Here is a 12,000-nt window from a genome sequence, read left to right on the forward strand (position 1 = left end):
AAGGTGGTGGTGGGTGATGTAGGTTCCAAGATGGCGCGGGAAATTCAAAAATCGCTGGCAGCGAATTCCTCTCCCCTCATGGATGAAATTTCGTTCTCACTTGTAAATATTGCGCCTTACTTCTGATAAAGTTGACCTAGAGTAGTGGCTGATGGTAGGACCCCGGACTGGCACAATAATTGATGCGTGGGTGGCAGGATGGCGGCGGTGGCGGCTGAAACACTTGGCAATGTGCGTACTTGGATTTTCGTTTCCCAGAAAATTAATTCTGGATCCCACCGCGGCCACCAGTATTAGTTACCTTCTTGATGTATGTGGTTCTTGCTGGATAGTAGAGAATACACGGATGATCACTTCAGCAGTTTACTGAGTAAGGTAACAAGTTGTATATCTGGTCTGCCGAGGTCCTACCTAACTCTGGTCTGTGTGAATACTGATTCCTCGCCAAAAGGGCTAGTACCAGCTCTCTGTGGAGAATGACGTCAGATGCTTACTCAACTGTGATTGGCTATATCCCAACCGTCGTACAATTTTAGTACTAACACTTGTGTGTACACACACTGATGGTAAGCCGACATGTGATGGAAATCCGACATATAACATACTAACATTAGTAGTACCTAATATAACCAGCAAACCTGGTTATACTAGTTACATTAGTTAGCTATAAAAGAATTACAGAAATGGGATATCTATGACATCATCATCACAACAAACATTTAATACCACAAGTATTCCTTAAACTACCAGTCTAATCATTAGAATTAATAGAAAAAGGTTTTCTGTTTTAAATTAATTTAAAGACATATACCACGAACGTATGGAATCCATCCTATTGTCAGTTAATACACGCAAAATTTAACCATTTTTTGGAGACGCCGCTCCTGGAAAGAGGGAAGCTCATAATGTAAACAGAACAGAGAGGGCTCCTCGTGGGGTTTTCGCGATACGCACCACTTCAAAGACTCGAAATTAGAAGTCGAGCAACAGTGTAACTGCCACAGCAACCTCACTAACATCGAGAAGTTCCTTTATATCCAGTTTGATAAACTTATCTACGATTAGAAAGCCTGATAACATTAGATAGATTCAATTTGGTTATAAGTGGGATTAAAAAAACAAATGTAAGTCTCATTATTATAACAATCGAAATTTCATGAGTCACACCTGTACTTTACATTCTTGTACAGTTGTTACAGTGAAATTATTTGGCAGGTAAACTTGTGATCCATGAGACACCAGTTGAGGCGGCCACCTGCAAGATACTGTACAGACGCCAGCCTGGCTCTAACAAAGACTAACAGCCGCCATTACAGGGCCAGAAGAGCCTATATGTGGTGGACAGTGTCTGATGTTAGATGACTATGCTCAAACAACGTAACAACTGAGACATTTATTACCTTTACTAACCAATTTTAATAGAGCTAACAATAACATTGTAGATAATTATTACCCACTATTTGAGATAAAGGCTATGTTTATATATCCCCAACTATGTGTGCAGGTAAACACCAAGCAGCATAACATTTTAAATATACAGTCCACTTTTTAAAATAATAATATGATAAAATTATTATTAAAATAAACGAAAGCAAATTAAAGTAAATCAACAGATCAAGAATATAAAATAATAAATGCCTGCGTGGAAAATATCCTACAACATGTGTGTACCCACTCTGATGGTGGGAGAACATGTGTGTACCCACTCTGATGGTGGGAGAACATGTGTGTACCCACTCTGATGGTGGGAGAACATGTGTGTACCCACTCTGATGGTGGGAGAACATGTGTGTACCCACTCTGATGGTGGGAGAACATGTGTGTACCCACTCTGATGGTGGGAGAACATGTGTGTACCCACTCTGATGGTGGGAGAACATGTGTGTACCCACTCTGATGGTGGGAGAACATGTGTGTACCCACTCTGATGGTGGGAAGACAGGTGTGTACCCACTCTGATGGTGGGAGAACATGTGTGTACCCACTCTGATGGTGGGAGAACATGTGTGTACCCACTCTGATGGTGGGAAGACAGGTGTGTACACACTCAATTGGTGGGATAACATGTGAGCACACACTCTGAAGGAGGGAGAAGATGTGTCCTTGCATTCTCATAAATGTTCTCGCACTCTGACGGAGGAAGGGCAAGTGAGCTCGCACTCTGATGGAGGACGAACGAGTGTTCTCCCACTCTAGTGGAGGAAGAGCGAGTGTTCACGCACTCTGATGAAGGAAGAGCAAGTGTTCTCGCACTCAGATGGAGGAAGAGCGAGTGTTCTCTCACTCTGATTGAGGAAGGGCGAGTGTTCTCTCACTCTGATTGAGGAAGGGCGAATGTTCTCGCACTGTGATGGAGGAAAAAGAAGTGTTCTTGCACTCGTACTCTAATGGAGGAAGAGCAAATGTTCTCCTACTGTGATTGAGGAAGAACAAGTGTTCTTGCACTCTGGTGGTGGAGGAAGAGCAAGTGTTCTCGTACTCTGATAAAGGAACAACTAGTGTTCTTTAACATTGATGGAGGAAGAGCAAGTGTTCTCGCACTCTGGCGGACCAAGAACAAATGTTCTTGCACTCAGATTGAGAAAGAGCAAGTGTTCTCGCACTCTGATGGAGGAATGCAAGTGTTCTCGCACTCTGATGGAGGAATGCAAGTGTTCTCGCACTGATGGAGGAAGCGCAAGTATTTTTGCACTTTGATGGAGGAAGCGCAAGTGTTCTCGCACTCTGATGGAGGAAGCGCAAGTATTTTTGCACTTTGATGGAGGAAGCGCAAGTGTTCTCGCACTCTGATGGAGGAAGCGCAAGTGTTCTCGCACTCTGATGGAGGAAGGGCAAGTGTTCTTGCACTATGATGGAGGTAGGGCAAGTGTACTCTCACTCCGATGGAAGGAGGGGCAAGTTTTCTCGCACTCTGATTATGGAAGCGCAAATGTTCTGGCACTCTGATGGAGGAAGAGCAAGTGTACTTGCACACTAATGGAGGAAAGACGTTTTTCGTTGCTCGCTCAGTGAAATCCTGAGGCCTTTCTACATCATTAAACTTATGTAGTCTTTTATTTGCACAAGAACACTTAAATTGAGGAACCATTCCGAGCAAAACGTATTATTTGGCGATTGTTTAATTTCATCATCACCCTCGATGCTCCAATTTTGTGAATGTGGAAAAATAATCCTTATGTCGCTTGTTAATAATCTGTGTACAGAACCTTGTTTCTTCTTGCCGACTTTTATTCATTTATTCATTAGAAATGGCCCCTGCTCAGTTCTCTAAAATAGGCAATGGGTATATTGCTGCCTTCATTTCACTCTATCCAACTTCCACTGAGTCCAGCGCTTTAATTTGTATTCTTATGCGCATTATTCTTTGATGATATTTTACATAAGACGGTCTCAAGTCTGTTTAGTTATCCTGTACGTATCAACTAAAGTTTTAATGGAGTACATTATAACATATTCGGCCATCTCCGAGATTGTTTCATTGTTGATTAGTTATTTTTAATCATGTGTGCATGAAAGGGACTTTTCTTGACAATTAGAGATGCAATTGTTCTTATTACAAAATTACAGAAATCAGGTACTTCACCTAATGATTATAGGCCTCTTATACTTATAAACTGTATACGCAAATTGAGCAATGTATATGTAATGTGGTAATTGTAAGTTCATTATTTAGTGTTAATCTCACAATTTGTATTCAGTATATAAGTAGTTCAGAACTTCGAATATTTGGGTTCAATAAGAAACATGTTTTCCATGATGGAAATCGGTCGTGTTGTTTCTTTATCTAGAAACCATTGACCACTTGGAAGTACCAGATTTTAGCCCAATATCATTATTTCAGTCTTAGCGCTACTTTGCCTCAGTTTATTAACACTTTCATTTTCTATCGACATTTTAAGATCTAGGATGATCTGGTTTCTCCTCCTGTTACCAACAAAGAAAATTGCTGCAATTATTAGTTTTCATTTGTTTAGTGTTGCTAATAAAAATATTAACTGTTCCATTCCATTTATAATTTTTCAGCATTACATGCTGACTAATTCACTATGTTTTTCTGTGGTGACTATTTTCATATTATGCAAAGAAACCTCCAAACAATGATAAATAATATCACGACTTTGAAGGCTAGCCACGTTATCATTTTTTTCAATAAAAAATAGCTCTCTGCTGTGACATTTGCTATAAAACATTTTTCTCACCTAACATACACTCTGATTCCCAAATACCTTAAACAGACAATAAAAGAGTGATATACGATTTTTATACCCCCTTTGTCATGGGGCTGGATAACCAGAATCCATAATTTCGAATTAGAATGCACCAAGGCTGTTAATTTATTTAAAGCATTGTCGGAAAACCTCTTTGGATGTTGACAGAATAATTTCATTCACATTTGTACTGTATTTTGGCTTGATCTAAGTTAGATCATGGATGCCTTGATTTTTCTTCGGCTTTACTGACGACCTATCGATCCCTCAGCATAGTTTTGTCCCTTTATGATAACTATGAATGTAAGACGACTCCACTAATCTCTTTCACCTTTAAATACAGTTTAAACCAATTTCATTGTTTCCAACTTAACAACTCGTGACTTAAAACTTTTTCATGTTAACATACACTTTAAATTTTATTCATGTCACTCAGTTTTCGAATAATATTTCCGTGTATTTTTAACATCAACATATTTTGTCATGGAATGATCCAGTCATCAACTTTTGCATAACTTTGCAGAGTAAAGTCAAATCCTTCAGGCATTCTAATGTCTTTAAGACACTTTTCCTGGCACATTATGTATTCCTAATTTCTTGGTTTAAATAGGCATAGTGTATGTGTCAAATTTTCTTGTAAATTAGCATTTTTACCACTGAACTATATGAGATTTTATACGAAAATTAAGAACTTTTTATTTTATAAAACAAACTGCTCGTTATTGTTTTAGACTTTAGATGTAACTTCCAGGCTACCGAATCTTTTAACTCAATCACTCATTTAGTAACATAAATTCATTATTTGTTTCATCATGTTTTAAGTAGCTGCAATGGAACAGCAAAATCTGCTATTCATACGTCCCCCAGCTCTCACAGCATATTTATTTCATAGATGACTATTAAGCAATTCACTCACCCTCATGACATAATTGAGAGAGAAATGCGTTGTATTATCCAATAATGAGGTCAACACACTCAAACATGACTCCTATCACTGGCTTTTTTCGTTTTAACAGAACCAAAAATAATAAAAGTTTTAAGACAACTTGAGTATTGGCCATATTAGTTAACTGAAGTTATTTTGTGGACACTATCCTGACTATCTTACCCCACTTACAGTCTAGTATCTCTGGTTGACTGTCATGATTGTCACCACGGAGGAAAAATCTGCATTTTATCCATTCCCTTACAATAGCTCTACTTCGTTCCTTAAGATAAATTTATGTCCGGCTCTCGTATCATTATCTTGAATAACATTTAATTAATTTTGATTATTTTTACGTGGACCGTCTAAATATGCTCCTCACTCGACCAGTAATAGTCATACTCTTATATGTAAATAGCCAAGAAAGCATCTAGTTTCGTTTTATAATATTTAGAGCGAGGCGAGATACCAAAGATTTTAATTAGTAAAGTTTTAAAGCTCGATGGGTAGGAGGGGAGAGTGACCACTGCAGGAAATAAGGGGGCTCAGCTCTGGGAGGAGGCAACAAATTCCTGCTAAATACTCCAGAGGCGGTGACGTGGCGTTTCCTGGTTTTGGGAATTGTGATTGATCGAATGTGGTGGTGTGTCCAGTTTGACCAATCATAGAGCGCCTATTGGAGTGACATAGTATGACGTCGGCGTTCGGGAACCCCTCCCGCTGTCACTAGCCACCTAAGGAAGAACGTGACAGGTCACGTTGCGTGTCGGTCCCACATAGGTGAGGTTTAAGTCACCAGAAGGGACATTACTCTAAGCAGTACTTGCGAGGCAACATAGAGGAGCTACTGGACAACTTCTAGAGGAAGATTTATTGAGCTAGAACATGGCGGGAGTTCTCAAGAAGCTTTGTAATGTCGTATCTCTGCGTGACTGGAGAGGCGGTGCTGGAGGATCGAGAGTCGATCTGCGGGTCATCATCTGGCTGGAACCGTGAGGAGCATGTAGGTGGCAAGTCCTGGCCCTAATGTATCAGCAGCATGGCAGCCCTGGGGGAAGCAGCTATGGAACACTTATACTGAGGAGAGGGGGGGACCAGTATTCAGCATGAGAGACGGGTGAATATAAACTAGAGTAAACACGCCAAAAGGAGCATCTACCAACGCAACAGGCTGTTAGGACAGCACCTTCTGTTCTTGGGTACTAAGGTAGATTAAATTTCCATCTCCATTTCCTTTGTTTGATAGGAAGAAAATAATATTTATTTCAACGTTCACGAAATTATTTATTGTGTGGAGGGAGAGCCAAAATTAAGACAGAATTAGAATCAGTATAATTTCGTGTTTTGCCATATTTTATTGATCTATATAAATCGTGTGTGAATAATGAAAAGACGAAGGCCACTATTATATTAGTAAATTCTTAGTAATATTTCTATGCTGGACAAAAGCTTAGTAAATCAAGGCCTAATGAGTTCTTTTAATATCAATATTGAAAGGTGTTGCCATATAGTTATTGAGTTTCACCGAGGGAGTGTTGCCACATGTGACAGATAAGATATTTTTGGCCCTTAATAAATGTACTTTTATTTCCAGTAAATAGTTTATTCATTTACATTGTGTTTCGCTTCACTCCTTTATTCATCCTCAATGTTGTTGCCTGGGTCTGGTTGGGAACACTGAGCACAATTACGGAAACGCCAGCCTGGGACCGAATTACCTTTGTTAATGAAAATTATCCGGCCTGAATGAAACATATGCTAGATTGGTGACCTAGGATATAAACATTTTGTGGTGAACAAGTTGGTAGCGAGGAGCCAGGTCAGTGTCCACGGTTACGTAGATTGTAGAACCGGGTGTGATGTCTGCTTATCTCACTTGCCATGAGGGTTGCAAGGCTGAGGGTGAGACTCTTCCCTGTGAGTGAGTGAAGTGCTCCTCTTAAGTGAACTGACATTGTGGGAGGAGGAGGAGTAAGACCCGGGGTGCTGCCAAGCTAAGTAATGTACTGACGCGACACATTTCCATACTGCCTTTCTGCTTCACTTAGATAATTACTTTCTTGCTATATGTTAATATATACATAACATATATAATATATATATATATATATATATATATATATATATATATATATATATATATATATATATATATATATATATATATATTAATATATATATATTCCGCTTTATAACATTAGCAGAATATCATATAAATGAATTTAAATCAAGGTATTTACATTGTACATTTGATGCATCACGCTAATGTGATTTCTGCGTATATTGAAGTGAGGGCGAAAAGGTAGAATGGCTTGTTGGCAGAGCCCGAGTGCATGGGGGGAATTGAGTTAAACCCGGGTTTGTCTCGGAGAGGCTGCATGATCCGTAGGTCAGTGGAACTCCCGTTTACAATTCTTTTAATTATGTCGTGGCCTAGTCGACTAAGGCAACTTTTTGATCATCCCGGGCGTAAGTTCGAATCCTCATCACGGCCCTTGTGGATTTGTTTATTTAGCTAGAATTAACGAAAAAGCTAAAAACTTATAATAGGAGTTATATGAAAGCCGCCAAACTTAGACAAAATGATAGCAAAGCATCTGTGGGACGAAATATCTAAAGAATCTAGGTCAAACAGTATCTGTATCATAGGTAACTTTAATTTTAGTGGCATAAACTGCCTTAACAGAAAAGAACAGGGAATAATGAAGCAGAACTTTTAAAAAAATAAATGACGATTGCTTCCATAAGCAACACATTGAGGAACCAACGTTTAAAAATTAAATTTTTTACTTAGTGTTATCTAACAGGGAAATGCAAATTAATGACATCGAAATAGGGAGCGAGCTAGGGAACAGTGATCACAAAGAAATCAGATTTAGCATTGAATGAAATAAATTTATAGGATAAAATTCTCTTATAGTGCCAAATTTTCGAAAAACTGATTTTAATGGTCTAAGAATTTTTTAGGGTGAAATAGATTGGAAAGTCCTGGGCATAGGAGGAAGGTTTATCGTGGAGCGCGACGTCAACCAAGTGAAGGGTGATGTAAAATAGGATTTCGATGTGGATTATGTAAGTGCAAATAGTAAAACTCAAGCCAAACAAATCCCCATTGAACAAATCGTCCCCAGGGCTGGACGAAGTGTTTGCCAGGGTGCTTAAAGAATGCAAAGAGTAGCTTTGAGAACCATTGTCTACCATATTTAATAAATCATTAGTCAGGCAGAGACCCAGAGACGTGGAAGGTAGCTAATGTGAAACCAATTTTCAATAAAGGCGATAGAACACTTGTCAAACGATCGGCCAATTAGCTTAAAGTCAATTGTGGGAAAGTTACTTGAATCGATAATTGCAAATACCATTCGTCTTCATCTGGAAAAACATAAATTAATAAATGATTCACAACATGGTTTTGCAAATGGCCGTTCATATTTAACAAATTTGCTATCATTTTATTCCAGAATAGTTGAGGCAGTTGATATTGGTAAGGTTTTTGAGGTTGTGTACCTTGACTTTAGCAAATCTTTTGATACAGTACAATGTGAAAGACTGATTAAAGAGATAGAGGCTTACTGTATTGGGGGTGGGGGGGGGCTATATTAAGTTGGATTAGGGCATGGCTATACCAAAGGAATCGGAGTTAGTATAAATGGGGTTAAGTCAAAGTGGGAAAATATTGTAAGTGGCGTGCCTCAAGGCTCTATCCTGAGACCTCTGTTATTCACAATATATATAAATGAGTTAGATTCAATTTTTGAGCAGCAAATATTTGCAAATTTGCCGATGGTACAAAAATCGGGAGTGAAATTAACACGGAAAAAGATCCACTATCACTTCAAGATGATCTAAAAGGGGTTTTGAAATGGTCAAAAGATTGGCATACGCAGTTTAATGCTGACGAACATTAATGCCTCGAAATTTAAGGTTTCGAGGCTAGGTAATGATGCTAGAGTTACAAGATACAAGCGAGATGGTGTTAAGATTGTTAAATCGGATTGCGAAAGGGATCGGGAGTTATGATTAGTAAGAATTTAAAACAAAGAAAATCAGTGCATAAATGTTCGTAATTAGGCAAATAGGACACTGGGATTTATTTATCGAATCGATTGCAATAATACACCTAATGTTTTTCTTCAGCTATATCTTGCGCTTATTTGGCCCCATTTCAATTTTGGTCGCCATACTTTAGAATGGGTATAAATTCACTAGAACGCGTCCAGCATAGATAGACGAAGTTAATCTCTCAAATTATAAACCTGTCATATGAAGAAAGATTGACAAAGCTTAATTATATTCTCAAGAAAGGCGAAGAATAAGGGGTAGCATGATAGAGGTGTGCAAGGGATGAATGGGTATAACAAAGGGAATATTTATAAGGTATTAAAAATATCAACACAAAACAGAACACGAAACAATGGATATAAGTTGGATAAGTTTAGATTTAGGAAAGATCGGGGTAAATACTGGTTGAGTAACAGGTGTGAGAATATGGTTTCTCAAGGGTCTCCCACAGCTGATTTGAATGGCTCATTGCAGTGCACAGTGCACTGATCTTGTGCACAAGCCTATCTCTCTTAATCCTGGATAGTAAACTGGCGTGTTGGGTATCTCCAGAATGCCTACTTAACCAGGAACACTTTTATAATACGGAGGCCGCCGCATGTCCAGGCAGGAAGTAGATACAGGCAGTTAAGCATACTTGCCACAAGAAAGGGTCAGTGAGTACATTGGCTGGTGCGGACCGTGAGAAGAGTAGAGGGGACGCCTGCGAGGCGACAGTGTGACCCTGAGGTCAACCTCAATCAGCGCGATGGAAAATAACAGCTATGACGTATTCATGACGTGTTCATGACGTCACTCCTGCTACTGATCATCGAACGGTCAATATGATTGGTTCCCGCCCATTTGCTGCAATGCTATTGGTCAAATTGTAACTCTTTTTGTGTTGTGCTCCACAAGATGCTCTGAGCCTCAGGAAAGAGTATTCTCGTGAGGGATCTCCTGCACAGAGGACGTGTAGCTGTTCTGTCTATCGGCCAATAGACTGAACACCGTCCATTCCTCACCGTCAAGTTAACTCAGCATCTTTGCGATATACCACGCACTCGCCCAGAATCACGAGTGTGAATATATTGTTCAGAAGCCATAAGTGACAAATCTCCAGAGCGAAACAGACTGGTATCAAGTAACCCCTGGTGACAAAGATCGTTGTGAGTGACTTAGAGTGAACTAAGGCAGTGCCGCCGCCTAAGTAATCTGTGTGTGACTTTACCACAGTGTACCTGTACCACAGTGTACAGTGTAGTGCATGGTACCATATAACCTGCAGCCGCCAGCCGCCGCCGCCCTCGCTGTACCACGTGACGTCACCACCCTGACGGGGAGCCGGTCGGCTGAGCGGACAGCACACTGGACTTGTGATCCACTGGTCCTGGGTTCGATCCCGGGTGCTGGCGAGAAATAATGGGCAGAGTTTCTTTCACCCTATGCCCCTGTTACCTAGCAGTAAAATAGGTGCCTGGGTGTTAGTCAGCTGTCACGGGCTGCTTCCTGGGGGTGGAGGCCTGGTCGAGGACTGGGCCGCGGGGGACACTAAAGCCCCGAAATCACCTCAAGATAACCTCAAGATAACCCTAACTCACCGCCAGTGCCAAGTGTGTGTGCGTGTGTCTGTCTGTTAAGCATACAGCACGCCCTCCTACCCCGTGTCAAGTACGGATTGTGGGAAGCCTGTCGTCAATGGCTCACATCAATACGAGCGCCCAGCTGTCAGGCCACCTACGATTTCTTGCATAAATGTGCCTGAGTGAGTAAGGAAAGGTACCTTATCTGTAAGTACAAGATCTTGTCATTGTTTTATTGTGTCTGTGTTGATCTGAGGGATCAACCACAGTTTTCACCTTCTTATACCTGTCACAGGTCATAGGTGAATCGACGGCGAATACGTGTTTATCTGTGTGGTATCACTGCATTTCACTCGTCTGTGAATGTGAGCTTCACATACACCACACATTTAGTTATTGTGTGTGATTATTATTGTGCATGTTATTACCTGTCCCATTGACAGTGCCATTGTGTTTATTGCATATCATCATTACCCGAGTATCCGGTTGGAACTCTTGTGATCCCTTTGCATACCGGCAGTTAGGTTGCCGTGTTAATGATTGGCTGTCAACTGTGTTAAGTTAGGTGTTTCGCCCCGAGTGGATCCGAATCGATTAGCCGGACGTCAAGAGTCTCGCTAATATAACCATAGCTTTGCTGACGCCAATCTAAAGTAAATCAAGCACCCTTTGTATTAGTGGTTAAGTTAGTAAATAAACTACTGTTAAGCTTTATGCAGTGTTTCCGTTGAGCCACTTCTGAATACTGCAAATCAATTACTCAAGCCTTCAGCTCCAGGTGTCTTCAATACCGACTTGCCTATTATTCACTAAACTATAAATGTGATGAGGACCCTAGGAGTCTCTTAAAGTGTTAAATCATTGAGGAGATTCCAACGATCAACGTGGAGCAGGACCAGGTGAAGCTAGTCTGAGAAGAGACCCTCAAGGACTCTAACTCGACCTTGCTCCCAGGCCCTGTACGGTTGCTCTCGTATTTTCTATTCTGCTAATTCCGACAGTTTCGTGAAGCGTCTGCCACAGGTACATTGGCGACATATGCATTGCAGTCGTGAAAGCAAAAAAGAAAACCCCCACAACAGGGTTGATGGTTTGTGGAACCAATTACCACATAACATAATAGAGTAGGATCCCTTGATTGTTTCAAGCATAGGTTAGACATATATATGAATGAGATCGGTTGGATATAAATAGGAGCAGCCTCGTTTGGGCCAATATGTCTTCTGCAGCTAATTTCATTTTT

General features: G+C 40.3%; 1 protein-coding gene across 1 annotated transcript in view; it reads left to right on the forward strand.

Moving 5' to 3' along the window:
* LOC123755252 (ionotropic receptor 21a) overlaps positions 1–12,000 on the forward strand; it is a 273,589-nt gene that overhangs the window by 95,489 nt on the left and 166,100 nt on the right. The gene's annotated exons all lie outside the window — the stretch shown is intronic.

This window comes from Procambarus clarkii, chromosome 20 (genome assembly GCF_040958095.1).
Source record: "Procambarus clarkii isolate CNS0578487 chromosome 20, FALCON_Pclarkii_2.0, whole genome shotgun sequence".
NCBI classification, from domain to species: Eukaryota; Metazoa; Arthropoda; class Malacostraca; order Decapoda; family Cambaridae; genus Procambarus; species Procambarus clarkii.